Consider the following 24,489-nt stretch of genomic DNA (forward strand, 5'->3'; position numbering starts at 1 on the left):
ATTCTCTGATAGCTGTCATTGTTGCAGATCGCTCATATTTTCCGTTTTTTTTCTTTCTTTAGTGCAGTTCTTTCAACTTCGCTATGTGAATATTGAAGTTATAAAACGATTGAGGTTTATTAATAAATGCCTACAATTTGAGTTCATATAGCTAACTAATAATTTCTTATTCTATAACCTCCTATAACTTTCCTCTTTACAGCGTCCTTTAAATTTGTGAAACCACGCTGTGACGCTTATAAACGCAACTACCAACCCTCCTACAAATATGTATCCTTGGATCGCAGTATCCAACAGCTTGCGGCTTTGCTGACTTCTATTTTACCTACTAACTCCTACAACCCTGCCAACTGGCTTTCGCTGGACTTTCATCGCCGTCACCATGTCTACAACCGCCGCTGCGGCACCCACACTTCAGCAGTGCCACACTTGAGGCGGTAATTCGAAGCCACTTCATACGCATAGCTGTAAACACGCGCTACACCCTCGGCAAACACTCGCTATAGGTGTCGCCATTTCCTCCGCCACACTCACAGCGAACTTGTTTTTGTTGTATGTATATTTCTGTGCTCCGCAATATGCTGCGGTACGACCATTGGTCGGAGCCTCTTGCAGTAATTCATTACCAATCTGTCGCTTTGGTTTCAACAACTGGCAACTAAATGAAAACATTGTGCGTGGCATACTTTTAGGCGCGCACTTGCCTTCGCCTCTGCGTTTCAAGCTGAAAATAGTCATAAATTTTGCATCTGTTGCATTCACAGCCTTCATTTGACCATAATTGTTCTACTCCAACTAACCGGTTGTCATTTGAGTTTCCACTTTGCTGCAGTTGCTATTGTTTTTGCTGGCATCGTTAGAGCAAATTCAGTTTGGAGTTACTGATTGCAGCGGCCTTGTCGGTTAGCCATCGGTGGGCAGCTAAGCTGTTGCTCGGACATTGGTACAAATTGTCGCACCAACTTTTCTGTAAACTTTTGTTTTTAGTTTTGAGTTTTTTTTGTGGCATTTTTGTTGTGGTTTGCATGAGGAATATAATCGCAGCATAACGCTGTGCTTATCAGCGAGTGAATATTAAGTATTTGTAGAGATTTTACAGAGAGCGTGGAGAGAGTGAGCATAAAGCACAGCGAGTATGAGCTTTTATCTCGACAGTTTATTATGCACTGTATTAGTACAGTGTTATACATACCGATATAGCAAAATTTTTAAAGAAAATAAGGAAAATGATATATGTACGTTATTTTTGAAACGTAACGAAATGCACAAAAAAAAGAAGTACAAAAAAATTAAAAATAAATAATAATTTCTTTAAACAATCGTTGTTTATTATACTTATAGACCGATTTAAGTATCAAGATTTGCTATTGCCTTGGGGTCATTGTTATTAATTCGTAGCGTGTAAGTGTTTAGTGACGGAGGTATACTCCGAGGATCTTTATATACATAGCTAAATAGCTCAAATAGATGGAAATCTTCAACCAAATACAGGATAACGAAATAGATATGCCAAATTATGACAAGAAAAAAATAAGGATTCAGTACGTAGGTCTAGGAGAAGTTTAAACAGATTTATAGCTGACCTTTTGGAGAACATGCGTTTAAAATGGGTATACCTACAACACTTGCTGTAACTGCAAATACGAAGAGAAGGATCTACACTTTCTCTGTGAATGTTCAGCTTCATTGCGATATTATTGTTTGCTAAGAATTCAGAAACATCATTATTATCATACGGAAACCAACAAGCTTATAAAAACACGTCTAAGCTTAGCGGCTGCTACAGATATACAAGGTTTGAATCAATCGTTACAATTCTTTCAAAATTTCAAAATAAGCTCTTTCTGCGTCGATGCAGCGCTGCCAGCGCGATTTCCAAGCATTAAAGGTGTCACAGAAAGCATTCTATGGAATAGCCTTCAGTGTCAAGGTGCATACTGCTTGGATACCCTATGTCGTCTGCTTGCCATTCATCGGCCTTATCAGCTAAGGAAACTAAAAAAGACCGGGGCCACACGGTCTTCATCAACGACCTCTATCCGGCCCGTCAAAAAGACCTGGTGCCACCGAAATACACCACTTCTGGCTAAAGCAACATCTGGGTAAGCCTGCTTGATCAGAAATACGTCGCGCGAAATTGTTTGTCCTGACTCTCTAGGTGCTCGGAGACAACTTGCCAGCTCTACCGAATCCAGTCGGTGCCCGCACGCTCCGAAGTACAGTCGCGGTGCCCCCGGGTACCTCGCACCTCGTTCATGCGTATCTATAAACTAATTTCCTCTTCTCTCTACTCTCTCTCTATTTACCTTAACAGTCTAGCTTGCTCAACAAGAGGGCAAAAGTGGCGTGAATGAAATGTGAGCCGCACAATTTAAAAGGAATGATATAAGAACTCTGATAGGAGTACTAAAAGGTCAGAGTCAGAGACATGCCATGTCTATCAAAGATCTTCTATGCGATTATATAACTCTATAAGTGCAGTTAATCGCTACTATCAGTCGAAGGTTTCTTGTCGACGCCTCGGAGGTGGTACAGATAAAACTTTTCGTACTGCCGGAATTCATTCGAAGCACGGGGTGATTCAGAGAAGTGTCAATAAAGTGGGGTGACTTTAGTCTTGGTGGTATCACAATGGGCTTCCTCAAGGCCTAGGTGCGTCGTAAGACAGCCACTCTACCCACTGAGAATATTTGGTAATTATATACGAACTGCAACAAAAAATAATACTAAGAATATTACAGACGTAGTAGAGTACAATTAGGTGGCACAGAGTCGAACAGAACTGAACTAAATCCGAAAATATTACTGGCCAACGGTTCGCATTCAGCGAAAAAGATTTAGATAGGCCAGGCACGATTTTGGAATCATATATGGCATATTGCGCTCATCAAAAGTTTTCTTCAATAAATTGATTGTCTCATTGGCTCTATGGCATATAGCATCGTCTTCGTGGAACCACAGTTCATTCACATCAACATCCTCCAATTTAGGCAAGAAAAGGCTATTAATTATGGCTCTATATTTTCATAGATATGATCCCATTTGTAAGAATTTTTTAACTTGTTCTAACTAACGTCTCTTTAGAAACATTAATCTGAAATAATGAAAGCTTGATTCTGCTTCATGCCTGAGGCTTGAAGTTTCACTGCAGTACAACACAGAACTGAATCTAAAACATGTTTTTTGTCATAAGAACTTTACCTCAAGCTCAACCTCAACATAACCTCACTAAACTTTTAATTCAAAAATTTATGGTCAATTTGACACTATTAATGTAGTTAAGACTCAATATCACCACAGAGACACATCTGTTGACAATAGCTGTGTCATCACAGTGTTTCAAGGCCTTTTGGAGAGGCCTTCCGACTTTTTTTTGTTATCACATTCCATATTGCACACAACAAATATTTTGTATGATTCCATATAACAACCATGTGACCAACTGTCACTGCAACACACACACATACACGGGCAAAGATACTCGCAGATATTATCGCCTTTCAACAGGCTGTTGCTTCGGTTCATCTTTATCATTTTTTTGCAGACAAGAATGATAGCAGCACAACAACTAACAACAACAACAGCAAACTGATACATGCAATATGCCAGGGTTATTGAAGTTGTGAGAGGTCAAAAACGGAGGCCCACTGATAAGAGGTATCAGTGCTGCACAGCATTCGCGAGCTTACTTGCTCTCACTTTCACACTATGTTCGAGCTCTCCTCTCAAGAGCTTTCATCTGTTTATTATTGGAGACTTCACTGGCGAGGCGACGCAGCATCACAACAGCTGATTGCTGCTGTTGTTGTTGCACACATAAACGAATAATCACGCTACAACAATAACAGCAACAATATTGTCAGGGTTTAGAAGCAACAGCATCAACGGAGTCAGAGTGGTTGTTCGACGTGTTGGCAGCAGCATCCACATCGGTCCCGTTTTCGGCATCTCGGCAGCCACAAGTTGCCATCTCGTGCGCTGTGCAACAGTAGCAGACGTGTTGCTTTCAAGAACGGACGTGGTTAACGGACGAAATCGCAAAGCGGTCCAAAGTGAAACTCAGCCGGAAGTGTACATCCGCACGCACACACACACATACACAGAGAAGGGAAAGCGCAGTGCAACCCAGCTGGGAGGCGCTCACTTCCAACGACAACGTACTTAAACACACACATACATACATAAGTGCGTACAAATTTGTGTGTACATGCGTATGTGTGTGCTCACATACACACATACATACATATGTTGATGTGTCGTAGTAATTTTGAATATTGCTGTGCAAAAAGCGTTTAAAGCGTTTGTTGATAGAATTCTTAATCGAAAATCAAATATTTCATGAAAGTGAAAAGTCAATGGAGCACCAGTGAAAGTGCGCAGAGAAAGTGAAATAAGTGAATTTCATCTAAATTAGCCAAAGGCTATATGTTTGCTGCTGCTCTCCCCAATCGAAAGCCAAAAAATTTAATTTCTGCGTCTGACGTGCCATCGACAGCTCAAAAAAAGAAAGAAAGAACGTAAGAAAACACAACAACAATAACAAAAAAGAAAACAACAAAAAACAAAAATAAATTAATTCCACAACAACATACGGTAGATGGCAGAAAGTGCGTGTGATTGCTGTTGGTGTTGTTGCTGCTGCTGCGTGACTGAATGCTTGCAACCCCCAAATATTCAAGCCAAGTGTAGGACCGAGGCGCGCAAACCCGTTATAACAGTGGTTCCCATTCCCATTTACATAGTACTATTTGCTGTTGTTGTTTTCAGTGCTTGAAAATAGCGAGAAATCAAATTCTTATTCAGAAACACGTGCGAGTGTGTGTGTTTTGTGTTGTTGCTTGTTACCTTGGCCTTGCAAGAAGCAGCAACAGCTGAGCTACCACTGCCCACCTGCGCGCGCTGTTGCCTCTGTTGGCGTGGTGTTTTCGAAAAGAAATTCTATGTAAAAGAATGGTGAAAATTTGGTGACTGTCCCGAACAGAAATGTGACAATTTTCGACAGTGAATAGTCTGGCGTAAGCGAAGCTTTGTTAGGGCAGTTGCAAGTTGACATAACTCATTAAAAAGTTTATAGCGAATGGAGAAATATAAAGCGCAGTGAAATGTTTTTGGTGTAAATAAGAAAAAAATAAGCGAAATTAAATTATTGTAGAAAAAGTTGAGAATGATGAAACTTTTTGGTAAAAATATAATAAAATAAAAAATAAATAAAAAATATTATAAAATAATAACAAAATAGAATAATATAGAATAACATAAAAAAAGCAAATTAAATTTATTTTTTTGTGTTATAATAAACTAACAAAAAAATAAATAGAATAAAATAAAATAAAAATAAATAAAAATTAAATAAAATAAAATAAAACAAAATAAAATAAAATGAAATAAAAAAAAAAAAAAAAATAAAATTAAAAAAAAAAAATACAAAAAAATAAAGAGAAAAAAAAAAAATAAAATAAAAAAAATAAAAAATAAAAAAAAAAAAAAAAATAAAAAAAAAAAAATTAAAAAATTTAAAAAAAAAATTTAAAAAGATTTAAAAAAAAGTGAAATAAAAAAAATAAAATAACAAAAAAAAAAATTGAATAAAATAAAAAAAAAATTAAATTAAAAAATTAAGTGAAGTAAAAAAAAATTAAAACACAATTAATAAAATTTGGTATAAAATAAATACAAACGAAATATAATAAAATAAAATAAAAAAATAAAATGTAATGACAAAAAAATAATAAAAAACAAATAAAAACAAAATAAAATATAATGGAATAAAATAAAATTAATAAAAATTAATTTAAATAAAAATAAAATAATTTTAATAAAGTATAAAATAAAATAAGTTAAAAAAACGTTAATTAAGGAAAAACAAAAAACGTTAACTTCGGTAAAATAAAATAAAATAATAAAAGTAAATATATTATTATAAATAAAATTAATAAAAAATAATACAAATTAATGTAAGATGAAAAAAAATAAAAGTAATAAAAAATAATTTAATATAAGTTAAGATAAATAAATAAAAAATAATAATTTATAATATTGATATAAAATATTATAAAAAAATAAGTTAAAAAAATGTAAATAAAAAAAAAATACAAAAACAAAAATCCCTTAACACAAATAAGAAACTTTCCGCGCAAGAACTTGATTTTGATCAGTTCGTCGGTCAGTTTGTATTTCCAGCTATATGAGCAACTTACATTTATGGACTACTTATACCGTTGTTTTGGGTAATACTCTTTGTCAAATAACGCGAAAATATATTATCAAATTTTTTTTTTGAGAATGGCAACTTAGTTTCGATCGATCAGTATTTATCGCATATAGCTATGCTCTAGTGGCCCTATCTAAACAATTTGTTCTCAGGTTGCGCGTTCCTATAAGCAATAAGTCATGGCAAACTTTGTGAAGATAGCTTGACAAATAAAATAAAAGCCTATCAAGGACTGGATTTTGATCGTTCAGTTTAGCTGACAGCTATATGATAGAGTAGTCCGGTGTCGGCGATTCCAACAAATGAGGAGCTTCTTAGATAGAAAAGAACAAGTGTAGATTTCCAGATCGATATCTCAAAAACTCAGTGACTTGGTTGCGTATGTTCGCGGACACAGCTTAATCGACTGAGTTCGTCACGTTGAGGATTTATGTATATATTTTGTAAACCTCAGACGTTTTCCCTTAAGTGTTACAAGCATGGTGGTACACTGTTCACCGTATAAATTTAAGAAAGTGAAGCAAATTGAAATTTAATTTTTTACAGTATGTGGAATTCATAAAATAATATAAAACGGTGATTTTCGGAGTTATTTAAAAAAAATCAAGTCACATAATTCCGATGACATTCATTTTCATTATAAATCATGTGTTGTTCCAACAATAATTCGTTATCCGTACATTTGTGATGCATTAAACTTCGCTGAAACTAAAAAAAAATACAACCACGTTGTATAATATAAAGGATGATCTATTTCGAAATTCCCTACTTTTTTAAAGAAAAAACACGGAAACTTCAACTATAATGGGGAAAAATATGAAATCATCTGCTCACCGAAGTGTTTTCTCAATGAATCCATTGATTGATGCGATGTGGGGGAGTGGCGCCGTCTTGTTGAAATCAAATGTCGCCGAGTTGATGAGCCTGTAGACCGAAGCGATGTCGCTTGGGAAGGTTGAGCGGCTTCTGTTCGTGCTCAAGCTGTACGCTTTTCATACGTCGTTCCATATGTCATTCCGCGTTGCTGCGAACGGTGCCAAATCGACTCTCCATGGTCTTCATTTACTCTCTCAGCTTCGGCTGCTATATTTTCTTCACTGGATGTGGTGTATTCGGTAGAATAGTATCCAATAATGAATGCGGGGTCTCTAGATGGGTGATGTTGTTGGGAATAGTACGCTGAGCCCATTAGGTTGACTATAAGTTGAGCGAAGCGCGCAAAACACATTTTTTACAGAACGCAAATTTGCATTATAAAGTTGAACGATTTGACAACGTTGTTCAGACGTAAGTCGTTCCACTATGAGATGCCAAACAATGCTGAACAAAAATAACATGACAGCTTGACACGACTCACACGTGATCTGTCAAAAAAACCAGCTATTGAAAAAAGTACCTACATATACTTGGGTTACCCGTTGCAATAAAATATATTGCGATTGAGTTTTAAAAATAGATGTAATTTAGTTAAAAGCCTTTGAAATTTCTTTTAGTGTGAACATATTGAATCGTTATTAAAATTATATATACTTACTGTGCATAGAAGAGCAAAAAAATGAGCAAGAGAGATGACGGTAAATTGTAAGCTTTTAACTTGATTACTGTTTCGAATTCAATACTTCTGTAAAAATTTAAATTTCACTTAGACTGCAAAAATCGAAAATACAATACATTTAAAGACTGCTCGATGCTTTTGAAAGTGTTGGAAGCAAAAATTGAATCGGGACTTACAGTTAAAGTGCAAAGAAACTAATTTCATGCATGAAAAATAAAAGTGATTTAAAATATATGAACAGTACAGTTTCAATTCAAGCCTGTAGCTTTATAACTTCGCTTGTCAATATTGTAACTTGAACAAGCCTGTAAAAACTCGTCGCCTAAAAATTAGCTAAATGTGAGTTTAGATTTCCGATCTACGGACTTCATAGTACGTCATCCACCTCAGTAGGGTGATTTGAGCTTCCATGATTGATTTATGTAGCTCTCTGAGAAGTTTGTTGCTTTTTCTGGTAGTCAAAAAGATTAAGCTTTATCAGTGAGAATTTCCACTGGTGTTTGGTACCACATTTGGTATCAAAAATAAGTTGCTGGCATGGTGAGTTATTTCGAGGTTCCCTAGTTAAAAAAAAAAATTAATGGGGAATGTTCATTCTTTGGCATTTAGTTTTTGAAGATTACCTCTTTCAAATGTTGACCGCGGCTATGTCCATTCGTTGAGTCCAATTTTCGATGACTCGTTCGGCATTTCGACTGGAAACTGGCGAATGACAAGCGAGATGTTTTACTCCAAGGCCTGACTTTCCATATTCTCACAAGAAAAAGTTTAACGGTGTGATATCACACGATCTTGGTGGGTAATCGACCGGCCCAAAACGTAAAATTATGTATTCACCGTATTGATCACTCAATAAATTTATTAACTGATGCATTGTGTGGGAAGTGGAGCAGTCTTGTCATAATCAAATGTCGCCGGGATCACGAGCTTCAATTTCAGGCATCAAATAGTCGGTTATAATGGCGCAATAACGGTCGCCATTGACAATTATGTTCTCAACGGCATCATTTTCGAAGAAATATGGACCGACGATTTCACCGGCCCACAAGCTACAACAAACCGCTGTTTTTTCAGGATGAAATAGCAGCTCTTGAATCTCTTTAGGTCCTTATCGCTTAAATAAATCAGTAATGGAATAAATATTTTGAGTAGTGCGAGTGCCTTATCTTTGCCATTTCACCAGAGCGTCCATAGTTTACAGCAACCATATTATTCGTTCTATAAAATCTACTACAGTTCAATGAACCATTTTTTCTTACTCCACTTTTTACATTCTACGGTCCAAAACCTTCTCATACTGGAAAAAGGTTGATATTAGTATCTCATGCTTAAGATATGTATTTGAAATTTTGCACACGTGCTTCTCTCTTCAAGAAACTGCTCATTTGTCGGAACTATCAATATCAGATCACTATAGCTTATAGCTACCTTACAAAGTAAACGATGAAAATATCGTTTTTGCATGGAAAACAAATTATTTAACGAGATATCTTCATGAAATTTGACATAGAATATTTTTAAAGACAATGCTACCATCTCCAAACAAATTGTTCGAGTTTGGACCACTGTAGCATATAGCTGCCATACAAACTTATAGATCATAATCAAGTTAAATATATTTTTATACCCTTTTATACTACAAGAAATGCACCTGTGAATGGTATTGTTAGGAATTAATGCCTACATATCTTATATGCAGCCAAAATTAAGGGTTTATCTTGTTTTTGCTTTTTTTTCAATTTGTTATGAAATGTTACGTATACGCCCAGCTGCCCAATGACAAGTTAAACCCAAAACAAATCCAAATCCTTACTGTTTAATTTTTGGCACACAAAATTTGTGGAAAGCAAAACCGTTATAGCTTCTAAGCAGCATTTTTTCATAATTTTCTCTCATGCACATAATAAATCTTAATCATGTCCTTTTTCCTCCTCTTTCCAACACACATTTTGACAGGCTGAATATTATTTCATTTTCTTATTTCGCCAACAAAAGCGGCTTCAAAACTCATTAAATTACAATTTGCACAAAACGCAGCATAAAACGCATAAATATGACAATGACGGAAAATGCTGTGTGAATTTATGTGCGCAATTTGTTTAAGTGAAATTGGGTAAACGCTGGGGAATTGCACAAGCAAGCAAACATTTATACTTGTATGTGTGCAAAAAAATGCTTTAAAGCGTGCATTTGATTTTTATGTACTGAGAGCAAGCCGCAAGCGGTGGCTGGCGACAATAAATACTGTAAATGCCGGATGACAGTTGCCAATTGAAAGTGAAATTTAACACATTTTTTCGGCAAACGAAAGCAGAGACGGAAAATAATAACAAAAGCGCGCATAAAATCATATGCACAAAGGAAATTAAATAAATATACATTTATGTGTGTGCATTGTTGTGGTGGTGGAGGAAAAGTGAAATCAAAACATTTGTAAATTTGATGCCGACGGCGGTGGCGGTGGCGGCTGCTGGCGCTTGCTTCAAAGCGCTGCTGAAGTGTACACAGCAGCACAAACACACTCACATACACATATATATGTATATATGTGTGTATGAATGTATGTATGTATGTATGTATATGCTTCCATGCATACAAAAATATGCAGAAAAGGCGCAGCACTAACGACAATCAAGCGCAAACTTACATTTTTCGCTTACATTTGCATACTTTAAGGCGCATACAAGAATAAATGTGCTTGTATGCGTTTAGTTCGTGCTTGTGAGGCTTGCAGTGAATACTAAATTTTAATATTTGCTTTTAACCATTCAGCCACTATACAATATATATGGAAATTTTGCGACAACAACAACAAATTCATATCATACGCAGTGAAGTATATTTAGAGCTTGTAATAAAGCAGCAAGCAAGCACCAGTGCGCAATACATATATGTACAGTAAGCAACTAAGCATGACAAAGACGACGTCCACGTCTCGTTTGGCGCTAATGTGATTGATGTGCTTTGTTATTGTAGCGCTTAGACGTGGCAGATTTACGACAGAGCAGAGAACAAAAAAAAAATCGCGGAAAAATATAAAAAGCGGCAGAATTTGCTTAACAAAAGCGAAAAATCATATAAAGCGTAGGATTTCATGCGCGGAAAAGATGATCCGCAAGGAAAATGTGTAGGAAAGTGTAGAAGAGAATGAGAAAAACCGAGTGTTAAGCGCAAAAAAGCGCGCATTTTGTTATCAGCTGACAGCAAGAGCAGCGAAAAAAGTTACAATCAACTAAAGATACAACAACAAATATTACAATCAAAAACGATAAAAGAACAATAGCAACAAAGCTCCTGCTGACACGCGCCACTACTTCAGCAAGCAGCGCCAAACGTGCAACAACAAAAGAGAAAAAATTGAACCAAAAAATAAGAAATGAAAAGCAAATAAAAAGCACAAGAAAAAGTAAAAGAAAAGTAAACAAAAAGCACGAAGAAAAGTATATAAAGAAATAAAATTACATAATAATAAAATAAACCGTCATACAAGCTGATCTAAGCGGCTGTGTTACATCTGTTGCACAACAGCTTGACGTCGGGCAGCGTGTGAGTCCAGCTTCCTACAACGCTCACGCTGGTAAAAAGGTAAGTGTGCCTTCATTTATATAAATTTGCTATTAAGACTTTCTTATCTGTCTGTTGTTACATCAATTTATTCGTAGCACCTCCATATACACCCTTGTAACCTTGTTGATTTGGGCGGTTGCTCGTGTACAATACAAGTGCTCTTCACAGTGCATCCGCAACTATTTACATATGCAAATGAGTTTGTTGCCGTTAATATTTAAATCACATTAATACTTTTTCTCTGAATTGTTGCTATTTTCGTTTTCCTCTGTTCACTTGTACTTGTACTCGTGCCCGTGACTTGTTTGTGTTAACAGGAAACTTGTATTTATGTAATCATTACATGTGCTCTGCAGTCAGGCATATGAGACAAGGGTTTGAGAGTGAGAATGTAAAAAAATGATAAACAAATGATCTCGTTATCAGAAATGAGGCGTTTGATGAATATGGGACCCTTAGCTCAACTCGGCGTTGTTTTGGTAAAATATTCAGTTGTAGTATTGACACATTTCATACCCAAAACATTAACCAAATTACGTCGAGTCGATCCAGAAGCTATGTTGAGATCCATTGTTTTTACTCTGATGACAACATGACGATTTTTATACTCTCGCAACAAAGTTGCTAAGGAGAGTATTATAGTTTTGTTCACATAACGGTTGTTTGTAAGTCCTAAAACTAAAAGAGTCAGATATAGGGTTATATATACCAAAGTGATCAGGGTGACGAGTAGAGTTGAAATCCGGATGTCTGTCTGTCCGTCCGTCCCTCCGTGCAAGCTGTAACTTGAGTAAAAATTGAGATATCATGATGAAACTTGGTACACGTATTCCTTGGTTCCATAAGACGGTTAAGTTCGAAGATGGGCAAATTCGGCCCACTGCCCACGTCCACAAAATGGCGAAAACCGAAAACCTATAAAGTGGCATAACTAAGCCATAAATAAAGATATTAAAGGAAATTTGGCACATTTGGACGCAATTAGGGAAAAGTGGGCTTGGCCCCGCCCCCTACTAAGTTTTTTGTACATATCTCGGAAACTACTATACCTATGTTAACCAAACTCTATAGGGTCGTTTCCTTCAGGCATTTCCATAATGGAAAAAATGGAAGAAATCGGATAATAACCACGCCCACCTCCCATACAAAGGTTATGTTAAAAATCACTAAAAGTGCGTTAACCGACAAACAAAAAACGTCAGAAACACTAAATTTCACGGAAGAAATGGCAGAAGGAAGCTGCACACAGGATGTTTTTAGAAATTGAAAATGGGCGTGGCGTCGCCCACTTATGGACCAAAAACCATATCTCATGAACTACTCTACCGATTTCAATGAAATTCGGTATATATATGTTTTCTTAACACCCTGATGACATGATGACGAAATACACAAATGGTATTTGAAAAATATGTAAATGACGGATGAAATCGGTTCACAACCACGCCTTCTTCCAATATAAATTTGATTTTGAAAAATTCCATCTCCATCTGATGCCTTCTTATGTATAATAACAAGTCATATTTAAAGATACTACAAATCAATGTTCATTAGGAACCAATGATGATAGCTGGAATAAAACTTTACACAAATACGGTATTTGAAAAATATGTAAATGACGGATAATGAAATCTCGATTATCACTTTATCATGCGAGAGTATAAAATGTTCGGTGACACCCGTTCAAAAACATTTTTTACTTTTTGAACTTGCCCTTCCCGTTACTTGTTATTGATTAGGTTTGCACGCGCAGTTTAAATGGATCAGTCCGGGTCATATTTGATCAGATGGTAAAGCACCTTAAAATCAATTATCATCCAGAAAATCGTATTTTAGTCCCTCATTTCTTTATCTGCTACATGAAAGATGTATACTAAAATTAATTGACTTTTGATTCAGTTTTGAAATTTCAAAACCTTGGTTTTGATCCGATTTTTTGATATCTAACCTCAAATAATTATAACCTGATCTACAATTCCGAATTTTTTGGGGTAAATTTTCTCTCAGAAAATTAAAAAAGCCACATCAAAATCGAACCAATATCAACTCATCGCCGAAAACCGGCACATAAATCAAACTAACGTTAACCAGCGATGATATAAATAAATATTTCAGCAGCTTTTCAACGAAATTTCCTTTAGCATCTTATTTAATAGTCTTATTGTCTTATGAGTTAAAGCTTTTAGCGATCAAAAAATAACGTTTCCGTGAAATTCTCACACAATTTATATATGTATACGTACTACGTATATATGTGGGTATAAGTTTACTAGGTATTGTATTTATAATTACAGTGAAATGGTCAACTTTGTTACTTCCACTGATTAAATTTTCACACATTTTTGCGGAATATTAAAATAATTAAGTGCAAAGTGAATTTGAATGCTCCCTCGGGACAAAAGTATTTAGCTGTCGGCCACAACTCGTGCCACCAGCTGATCCTCCATCAGTAAGAGTTGAGGCCAGCCACCGCTAAATGAAGTGTAAAATTTAATAATTTCATAATTTAGCATGTCAGCAGTTTGTATGACATGAAAACTACAACAGCAACAAGGGAGTAAAGTAACACAGGTGTAATTGAGCGCTTCGAAATGCTTGAGTGGAACGTGTAGATTACGGCAAACTTGTGTAATTAAATAATAATTAAGGCGATGATGTTTAGAACGATGATGTTTAAGGCTAGCTGAAATGACAAAGAAAGGAAAAATTAGTGAAGAGCGAAATGGATGAGAAGTGAAATGTGAGAGTAAAGGTTTGAAGAGGATAAGAAAGGCAACTCTTAATTGTACGCAAACTGAGTTTTTGTGTAGTTTTACATTCTTAAAGGACACTTAGGCATTATAAAATAATATATAAAATAATATATAAAATAATAGTGTACATAAATAATCAACATGACGAGCTTAGTCGATGATATTCAGTTGTCTGTTTATATATACGCGAATTAGTGTTTCAGTTTTGGAGATATCTAGCTGAAAATTTGCATCTGTTATTTTCTCCTCACGAAGCAACACATTTGTTGGAACAGCTAATATCGGAGCCCTATAGCATATAGCTCTTATACAAACTGATCAAACAAATCAAGTTTTTGTACGAAAAACTTTTTAGTTGACGAAATATCTTCACGAAATTTGGCAAAAGTTATTGTCTAAAGCAAGTATGCAATATTTGAAAAAATTGTTCAGATCGGACAACTATAGCACATAGCTGCCATACAAACTGGTCGATCAGAATCGAGTGCTTGTATGGAAACGTTTTTTATTTCACAAGATATCTTCGCTATATTTGGCGAAAATTATTTCTAGGGCCTACACTACAATCTCCGAAAATATTATTCAGATTAGACAACTATAGCATATAGCTGTCATACAAACTGACCGAAAAATATCAAGAAAACAATCTTTGTATACCCTTGAATGTTATAAAAGATGCCAATGTGAAGAGTATTATAGCTGTGGCCCAACCAAAATTAACGTTTTTTCTTATTAGTACCGTGTATGTCGTTTACAAGTCATTCATATTTTTATTTTTAATTTATTACGATTTTTAGGTTAACAGTTAAAATTTTATAAAAATTGTTGTTTTTGTCCTCATATAATTTTTATATACAAAGTTCACCGTTATACAAAAAATTTGCGCTCAAAATGCAATAGACCAGCTAAATATACATACATAAGCCCTTATACGATATATTTATATCTGTTGTCTACCCGGGCGTATGAGTGATTTTAAATCGTTGATTGCTTGCGCGTTTCCATAATAAATTATGTGCATATTAAAATACAACCATAAAAAAATTAATTTGAACATTCTTCACATTCCAATCATGAATTGAACAAAAACATTATTTTTGCTTCACTTTCACTAATGTACTTTTTATAAACCTTTTTTATGATCTGTTGTTAAATTCTTATAAAAAATTTATGCACTAAAACTGTTAACACAAAGCTTAATAAAAAGCGAAATATGCATATTAGCCGATGAATAATAAAAGCTGAAAGATAACAAGCGCATGCCGCGCATTTTCACGCCAATCAATGATTCATTGCAAGAGACAGACTTCGGCCATTTAGCTTTGAGGCTCGTGGACACAAAAAATTTGATTATTTGGAAATAAAATTTATTTATGCGTGGCAAAATGTTAACATCAAATTGTTAATTAAATTCAAAAATATGTGGCGTGTGAAGTGCTTTTATGCATTTTTTATTGAAAAAAATTTATTTATTTTTAATTAGATGTGTGCACATTAAGGTGGTTCTAAAAAATCGAAAGTAATTTTTTAAATCGTGGTTTTCACATTTGCATAATTTTTACTGTTAATGAAGACTTTGCTTGTTTTATTTTACTTTGAAAGATTCTTTGTTAAGGTTTTTGATTGTAATAAAAAGAATACATATGTACATATATCTTTATTTATCTTATGTATGCCGAACATTATTTGCGTTTGTTTTAATTTCAAATACCTAATACCCTCTAAAAATACCATTTAAGTGCTTAAATCGAATTTAAGGTTCATTTAAGAGTGCACTTATCATATTATATAGTATAATATAAAAGAGCCCTCCAATTGATTCATAAATTTATTAACTCTTTAATCGATAATTTTACTTCGATAATTTATCAATTTATGTCGATAACTTCTACTTTTAATTGGATAGTTTCTATTTTTTAATCAACAGTCGATAAATTTAAATCGATAACTTAAAATTTTAAATCGATAACTGATATTTTTAAACCGATTTATGAGCAATGTCATGTAAAATCAATTTGCTTGTCTTTTATGGGAGATTGGGACTAAGGGTCAAGATAAGATTCAATCTATTCATGCATTAAATACTTAATCAGGAAATTAATCAATAATCGATAAATATAAATCGATAGCTAAAACTTTTAAACCGATTTCTCGTCAATGTTATGTAAAATCAATTTGATTGTCTCTGATTGGTGATTTGGCGATTAAGGGGCAAGATTAAATCCCACCTATCCATATATTAAGCTTTAAATAGTTAGTCGAGAAATTAAAATCGATAACCGATAAATTGAAATAGGTAAATTGTTATTTTAAATCGAAAATATTTTTTTAAATCGATAACTTATTATTTTAAATTAATTTTTCAATACATTGTAAGATTTATGTAATTACTGTAATACTTGGAAGCAGAAAAAACAGAAGAGAGCATATGAGAGGTTGAGAGAAAATTGTTACCTACGTTTAGTTGTGCGCTCAGAAAGAATAGGTACGAAAGAAAATGCTTTCAGAGACTATTTGTTCGGATATATCGTTTCTGAAAGATGCTGTGAAATCTTATTAAAGCCAGTAAAACCCGAACCCCATTAAAATACCACAATTTTTGGGCTTAGTACTCGCACGAAGGATTTAAGCGGACTCTTTTAAGTACCCAACAGGCATAAGTACTTCAGAAATCTGATATTTTTTGTGAGGCATTTAAGCGGTATTTATAGCATGTTCTACATATATCTGAAGATAACCTCACCTGAGTGAGCAATAATACTGCCGATGAAGCATTTCTCGCTCTCTTACTTAATACATTACTACATATGGTTGGTAGTGAGGAGAGATTTTATTGATTTATAAAAGCTCTGAACGAGCGTGATAAAAGAATCGTACATTTGAGACGTAAACCACTCTTAAATTGTAGCGTTTAGCTCCTTAGGTGAAGTCATCGAAATAAAATGGTGAATATTATGGTTCTTTATAATATTTGTGTGCGTTAGCTTCAAATCAGACGCCACTAAAGGCTTAAACTTCAATTTTCGATTGTGAACATTAGTCCACAGGAGCTCCTTCCAAAATTGAACGCGCATTGTATAGAATGCGTAGGCTTGGACTTCGAATACTTCGAAAGGAGTGATACTATATTATTTGCTTAGAAACCCCTACAACTGGCTTTCTTCCCACTATGACAGCTATGATAAAATCAAGAAAAAAGCACTCACGCTCACACAACTGAGGCGCGATGGATGGACGATTATCCAAACCAAAAACGAAATTTTTATCGATATTGAGCCAATAAATAATAAAATGCGAATTTTAACGCTTCATAAATTAAATTAAAAGCTCAAAGCGAACGAAAAAAGCAAGTGAAACGGAGCGCAGCACAACGGAAATTCATTAATGGAGAAAATGAAATTAAAAAAGTGCGCAAAATGAATTAATAAAAGTTTAGATATGAGAACTGAAAAATCAACAACAACAACGTGTGAAAAACAAGAAAGCAGCTAATTAAAAGGCGCAATGAAAAGCAATTAAATTTTATTGCAATTTTCAACGGCAGCTAACAGTTAATTGACATTAATTTAGCTTCCCGAACATGCGTGGGAATCCATTGACTAGTGCGCCAAGAAACGTGAAAGAATTATTAAAAAACTGAACTAAGAACTCTTGATTGGTTGAGAGTTGGAAATATATGCAACACGGTTGAGGTGATGTTAAAGGTGTGCGCGCAGCTGTGCACAAACAGGTGCGTGTGTGTGGGTTAAGGCTTGTGGGTGGAGTTTGCACCTGCAATATAGAGTTTCCATAAATTATAATTATTTTTAATTTGTTTTCATTTTCCAATTAGAACGTGCTCTGCTTTGCTATTAGTTTTTCATTATCGAGGGAATGCATTTGGGTTGGTGTTAACCACGTAACTGAGGTATTGAAACTAATGAAATTGATGTTATAGAATAGATATTACAGCTGCAAATGGAAGGTTGCCACATGTTACCAATAAAGGAACTGTGAATGAAACAAAATTTACTAAAGATTGAATGATAGGAATGAGTATCTAAAAAATTATTTTTTAATACGAAAATTATATATTACAGAGTTGCCACTTAATTTTTCAAAGTTAAAAAAAATTTCATAGTTGGCAATGTGTAAAAAAAATTTCAATGCTATTCAGAGTAAAGTTTTGAATAAAAATTTAAATAGTGTTGCCACATTTATTAAATTTTGCATATGATTTAAATAATTTGAACACTAAAATTAGCACAATTGTCATTTTAAATGACTTATATGTCGAAAGTATTAATATAAAATGCCGCCATGTGAGGCTGCCACCTGATTTGAAATATAAATGCTTCTTTGTTTTTTGTTGTCAATTGCATTAATTAAGAAAACATTTAAAATTAAAGTAGCACTAAATTTATTAAAATTAGACAAAATTGAAATATTTTGTGACTAAATTATTAATTTGAGTAAAAATATCGATAGTGCTGCCACACTCAATAAATTTCGAATATATGTACAATTAAAATACTATAATTGACACAATTGCAATTTTGAACTACTTATGACAAACATATGTACATATGTCAGAAGTATTAATATAAAATGCCACCATTTGAAGCTGCCACCGTTTTTGGAATATAAATTTTTTTATTGCTAATTTCATTATTTAATAAATAACATAAAATTGATTAAAATTGTACAATATGATTATTTAAAGAAAAATTTGGGGAAAAATATCTATAGTGTTGCCACACTTAAAAAATTGCGAATATATATTAAATAATTAAAATACTTCGATTAACACAATTGTAATTATAAATTTCTTATATTTCGAAAGTATTAATATAAAATGTCACCATTTGAAGCGGCCACCTTTTTTAAAATACAAATCTTTTTGATATTGCCAATTGCATTAATTAAGAAATAATTTGAAATTTACTAAAATTTGACAATATGATTATCTAAAGAGTGATTTTTTTGCTAAAAAGATTATGCAATTTTTTGCCTATAAAAATGATGCTTTATGGAGTTGCCACCTAATTTGTCTAAATTAGTAAAAATTTAGCAAAATGCCTGAAGAAACTTTGTATGCTACCAAAAGCTAAGTTTTGAGTAAAAATTTTAACAGTGTTGCCACCCTTAATAAATTTCAATTAAGTTTTTAGTGTCCAAAGTATTAAAATTTAGCACTATTGTGATTTGAAATGATTTCGATTTAAATAGTTTTAATCATAAAATTTGGCCAGATGAAGTTGCCACCTGATTTGAAATATTAATATTTTTTTTATGTTACCAAATGCAGTTCGTTTTAAAAGAAGTAATTTTTCTGATATTTATATCTATTTTTGGCAAACAATTTTGCTATTTTGAGCCTGGATATTCTTGTTTTTATTTCCTGCTCACGCACATTGCTCTCGATATTCTTCTCCAAAACTGATTATTTTCTTTCAATTTTGTCGCTACGTGCTTTGCCGCTATCTTCGTGTAATTTAATTACCATTCGGCTGCTTATCGGAAATGCCAAACGCTCAACGGATTTTCACTGTCAATTTTTGAGAGATTTCTAGTCGTAAATTTCTGCTGAAATGCCAATAAAACTTCAACTTTGACATTAATATACTTTTCCCTCTTTTGTTGCGCATATATGTACATGAATATACATTACATACATACGAACATATACATATGTATGTAATCGTAAAACGTACCTAGTAACTTTGCTACGATATCGCTGTATTTGCATAGCACCAAGTGCACCCTGTGTTATGGACTTACGCGTTACTGTTTTACGACTGATTTTACGGCTGCGAAAGTCTGCTGAAGTAACACACTTTTATAGACAGCTAATGGCGGACTTAGCAAGAATTTTATTAGATGTTTATATGTGAGTTGAAAACATGTAAATCATAGGAGCGCGACGACAGATTTTGCTACACCTTCTTGGGCAAAATTTAAATATTTTGTGTATACGTGCGTTTCACTTAAAGAATTGGGCGAGAAAGTCGATAAACCTTTTGAAAATGTGTCATTCAGTTACTTTTACATACAAACATATTATGTGTATACATTTGTATAAGCGTTGATATTACCTTGAACTTGCATTCCTGGCTTTCATAAATATGCCTCGTTCTTTTATTACTTATATCCCTAGCATCCTTTGAACTGAATTGCAATCTTTTCATAGCTTCTTTTTTTACTATTTCCTCCTTTCATCCATTCATACATAACATGTAATCCTTCTTCGCCTCCAGCTGTTTTCAATTTATTCAATTTCGTAGTGACAGCAGTCACAGATGAAAATCACTTGTCTGTCAGAGATGACAACAACCCACCTGTGGCTTAAGAAAAAAACAAAAAAAAACACTGTAAGAGGCAAGCTGCTGAGAATTCAACAGGAAATACAAAAGAGAGACAGACGCAATGAAAAGAAAATAGCAAAAAGGAAAAAATGAGGTGACATATTTTGTGATGTCTGTGTGTGAGTGTGGTTTCCTTAAACATGTTGCATTTAAAGATGTATTGCAAGATGTGGGCGTACGGTGAGATTCCTAAGAAAAAAGGCTCTTTTGTGAATGTAATAAAAAATGCAAAAATATGCTTTTTATCTTTATTTATAATATTTTTTGTATTTATCTATTGATTATTAATTGCTAGGTTGCTTTGAAAAAGTTTTTGTCAGCAGAATGGGGGTGGTGATTTGCAATCAATTACCGAAGGCGGAAGCTTGTTTTTTTGTCAAGATCACCTTTATCAGGGCCGAGATAATTTACCACCCTTAGAGGATATCAAATTCTGCGCCTTTTCTAAGCCTATTTGGTCGTAAAAACAAAATTTATAATCTCTTAAAATTACTAAGTACGTTTTATTACACTTTACTTCAGCCATTTTTTATATAAGAAACATTTCCCAAGCTTTTGTTATCTTAGTGAACCCTACTGTTACAGAATTGAAAACCGTGATACCCCAAAAAAGTTGAAATTCGACAACATTTCAACTGAATTTTTTTTTGACAGGTTGAGTTGATATTGAAAACATCGAATTTCAAAACTTCAACCAAACTGTAGTTGGGTTGGAAACCGTAATTGGCCTCATAATTCATAAAAAAATATTATAGAATTACATACTTTCATGCCTTTAATTTGAAAAAAATGTTTTATTGCAGACAGTTTGTGTCACTTTATTTTGAATTGATATGTTGCCAAGCCTGCCAGTCTTTTTTGACACATTGTAGAGGGCAGGTGAGTTCTTTTAAGTTGCCAGTTTAACCCATCTGTCTGCGAGTCATGTAGCTCCTTCTTTCAAAAACCTGCTTAAAAGGCATTTGAGAATAAAGGCAACACTTCAGATCAGACTCCGAATATTTTTTTTTCGAAAATTTCGCTAGAGTTCATTGGAGAAAATTATTCTCTAAAACTTGGAAAATATTTTGCAATTTCAAAGATTTTCTCTATTAAACAATACTTTAATTGTATGCAACCTATAATCTAGAGAGCAAAAGATGGTTCATCTACTCACTATTAACCAAGATAGCTACCTCTGCCAGTAGAACATTTAATTATTATTATTCTTTTAAGAATCTTTTCAGTACATTTATGTTTCTTCTATTGTGGACCATTTAGTTCATTACTAGATAGCAATATAACTCTGTCTTGCACTCTTAATTGAAAGCATATATTATATTCGGTATGTTAAAGGTAGGAGAAGTTAACTGTGTTCTAAATGATTGAAGAAATTAGTCGAAACAATAGTAGATCCATCTAAAAATCGTTTGTTTTTGATTTGATGTTCAAGGACTGGACACAGAATTTAATACAATCATTTATGTTCTGTTCTATTAAAAAAAAAAACAATATAACCACCGTGATCAAATTGAAATTTTGTCCACTTGAACTCCTTGACAGTAATCCACTCCCTTATGCCAACGAGTTTTTCAGCCATCATAGCACTTGAGAAAATCCTCCTTTCATGAATCGGCTAACTTGGAACATATGTACGTCGTTCGTGCCCCAAGCATCGGCCGAGAGGGAGGAGATTAAAAGTTGCCTTATTAACTTGACTTTAAAAATGTTTCTTGAATGTATGTATCGAATATTTAATGCCTAATTTCTAATAATTGTTGAATTGTTTAGTTCCATTTTATGTATGTACAAAGCCGCTTCTCTTTATCTGTGCTATTTTATCGATGAAATATGTTTCTTTAGTCAGTAAATATTGACAAATGCTATTAAAACTGAATATTCGGATACTTTTCCTCCAACAACTACTTCTTCTCATTCTTTTTGATCTTATTCTTCTTTGTAATTGTTGCTACGTATGTAGAAGTCAAAACGTTTGAATAACAAGCTGATTATCATTTCCCAAGAGAGAAAGTCAAAGAGACAAAAGCTTAATTGATAAGTGAAAAAGCTGATTAAAACGATAAAAATAATTAATTTCGGCAGATCTACAAACGCAACCATTTTATTGGCCTGTCAAATGCTTGAATGAATATTCTACGGTCCGAACTACAACAAGTGACTGCTTTTACTAAAAAAAAAAATTAAAAATAAAAAAAAAGTGCTCCTGATAAAAATGTGAGAAATGCTTTCATTAACAATGTGAGAATTGATGGATGATATGATGTTGTTGAAACACAAGTGTGCTGTTGAAAGTGAAATTTAGGCCAAAAAGTGGATTTTTCCCATTTGTAATAAAAGGTGAAATTTAAATCGGATTAAAGTGAAGAGCGAGCCATGTAAGGTATTAAAAAATTATTGAGAACTTCAAACAACATGCCAATGATTAAAAAATACATACCGTTACTATTGACACCGAATTTAATGAGATAATTGGCAAAAATCATATTTTACCGCAGTTGGCATTTTTCCCAATAGCAAAGCTATTTATGAATAAATATCAACAACACTTATTAAAAATATAAATATTTTCGCTATAAACCACAATATTTTTGTGGTTGCACAATTTCAATAGAAATAAATTTCCAATTTTACGATTTTGCTTAGGTGTTAATTTGATTACATACCTAAATAAATAAAAAATACACAATTTAGTTGAATTGTGAAATGCGAGTGATGAAACTTATTCGAAATCAGCTGGCGAAAAACACGCCACGCTTTTCAGCTTGTGTGTTGTTTGTAGGACACCCTGCCAGCTCAGTGCTCCTATGTATATTGCAGCAGATAGTTAACAGAATTTTTGGAAAATTTTGTAACACCAAAAGAGTTTCCTTACAAACCCTGCGAAATGTTCCTCATAAATAGTTGCTTAGTTTAAGGCGAAGCATTCGCTGTCCCAAGCTCGTTTATTGCTAAGTGCTTACAAAGTTTAAGAAGCGTTTCAAAGGCGCTAAGATGTAGTACAGTGGATTTTGGGCATATTACGAGTAAAAGTGGCAAAATTACTAGAAAATTAGAGACATTAATCTAGTTGAGAAAATAATTTATAAAGTCTATGATGTTGCAAGTTTGAGTTTATTGATTATTTTGGCGTGAAACGAGAGCTTCAAAAATGCAGTTTCCTATTTCTCTTTGAATATCTTAAAATGTCTTTATTTTAAGTCTTCAGGGATATACATTTTTCTTTTGTAACCAAATACGGCTACACTGATGATTATTTTAACAGATAACAAGAAACTGAAAGTCTGACTTTCTCAAAAAACATGATATGTGGTTGGTGGTCCATTAACTTAAAATAATAAACTCGAGTTTGTAACACAACATAAAACTATTAGAGTAACTTGGTTCCGGATTAGCTTTAAGGTAACAATACTAACTCCTTCTCTTCAAAAAGTGCTTATAATTTTTTTTAGGATTAATCTGTGGGGATCTGGGAGTGGTTCCTTTGAAGAAAATAATAAAATTAGAAGAATTAGAGCCGGCTTTTGGAAAAGGCTATTAGGAGAAATAATTACTAATTTACTCAATTAGTCGATTTTCTTTAAGATTTCAATGTTTTTGAGTAAGAAAAAATTAAACAAACAGGCCAAGTTCCGCCAAACAATTACTAATTGACTCAATTAAGTCATTTTTCGAAAGATATGAAAGTAGGTTGTTTTCAGTGTGAGAAAAATGAACAAGCAGGGAAGGTTACAAGAAGTCAATGCTAATTGAGTCCATTAAGTGGGTTCATTAAGTAACGTCAGAAATATGAGTGTGAGAAATTTAAACAAATAGGGAAATTATTACTAATTTTCTCATTTAAGCGATTTTGAGTGTGTATAAAGAGAAGGTAGAAGGAAATAATTACTAATTAAAGCATATTAAAGTTATTAATTTTGAGTCTGAGCATGGAAAATGTCTTTAATTTCCATGGGAAGATTTCTTCTGTTGAAACGGCATTTATTTCCAGAAATTAAAAAATTTTGATAACAACAAATTATTCTCCCTCAAAGGCTCAGCGCTGTTTGAAGCGGCCTCTTT

At 33.6% G+C, this 24,489-nt stretch overlaps 1 protein-coding gene across 1 annotated transcript in view; it reads left to right on the forward strand.

Moving 5' to 3' along the window:
* The first annotated feature begins 3,944 nt into the window (after nucleotides 1-3,944).
* Nucleotides 3,945-24,489, forward strand: part of LOC126757577 (potassium voltage-gated channel subfamily H member 8) — a 191,078-nt gene continuing 170,533 nt past the window's right edge. The window contains exons 1-2 of the mRNA XM_050471589.1: nucleotides 3,945-4,517; nucleotides 10,539-11,351. The gene's annotated coding sequence lies outside the window, so the exon portion shown is untranslated. The remainder of the gene's footprint in view (nucleotides 4,518-10,538; nucleotides 11,352-24,489) is intronic.

The sequence above is a fragment of the Bactrocera neohumeralis genome, chromosome 4, assembly GCF_024586455.1.
Source record: "Bactrocera neohumeralis isolate Rockhampton chromosome 4, APGP_CSIRO_Bneo_wtdbg2-racon-allhic-juicebox.fasta_v2, whole genome shotgun sequence".
NCBI classification, from domain to species: domain Eukaryota; kingdom Metazoa; phylum Arthropoda; class Insecta; order Diptera; family Tephritidae; genus Bactrocera; species Bactrocera neohumeralis.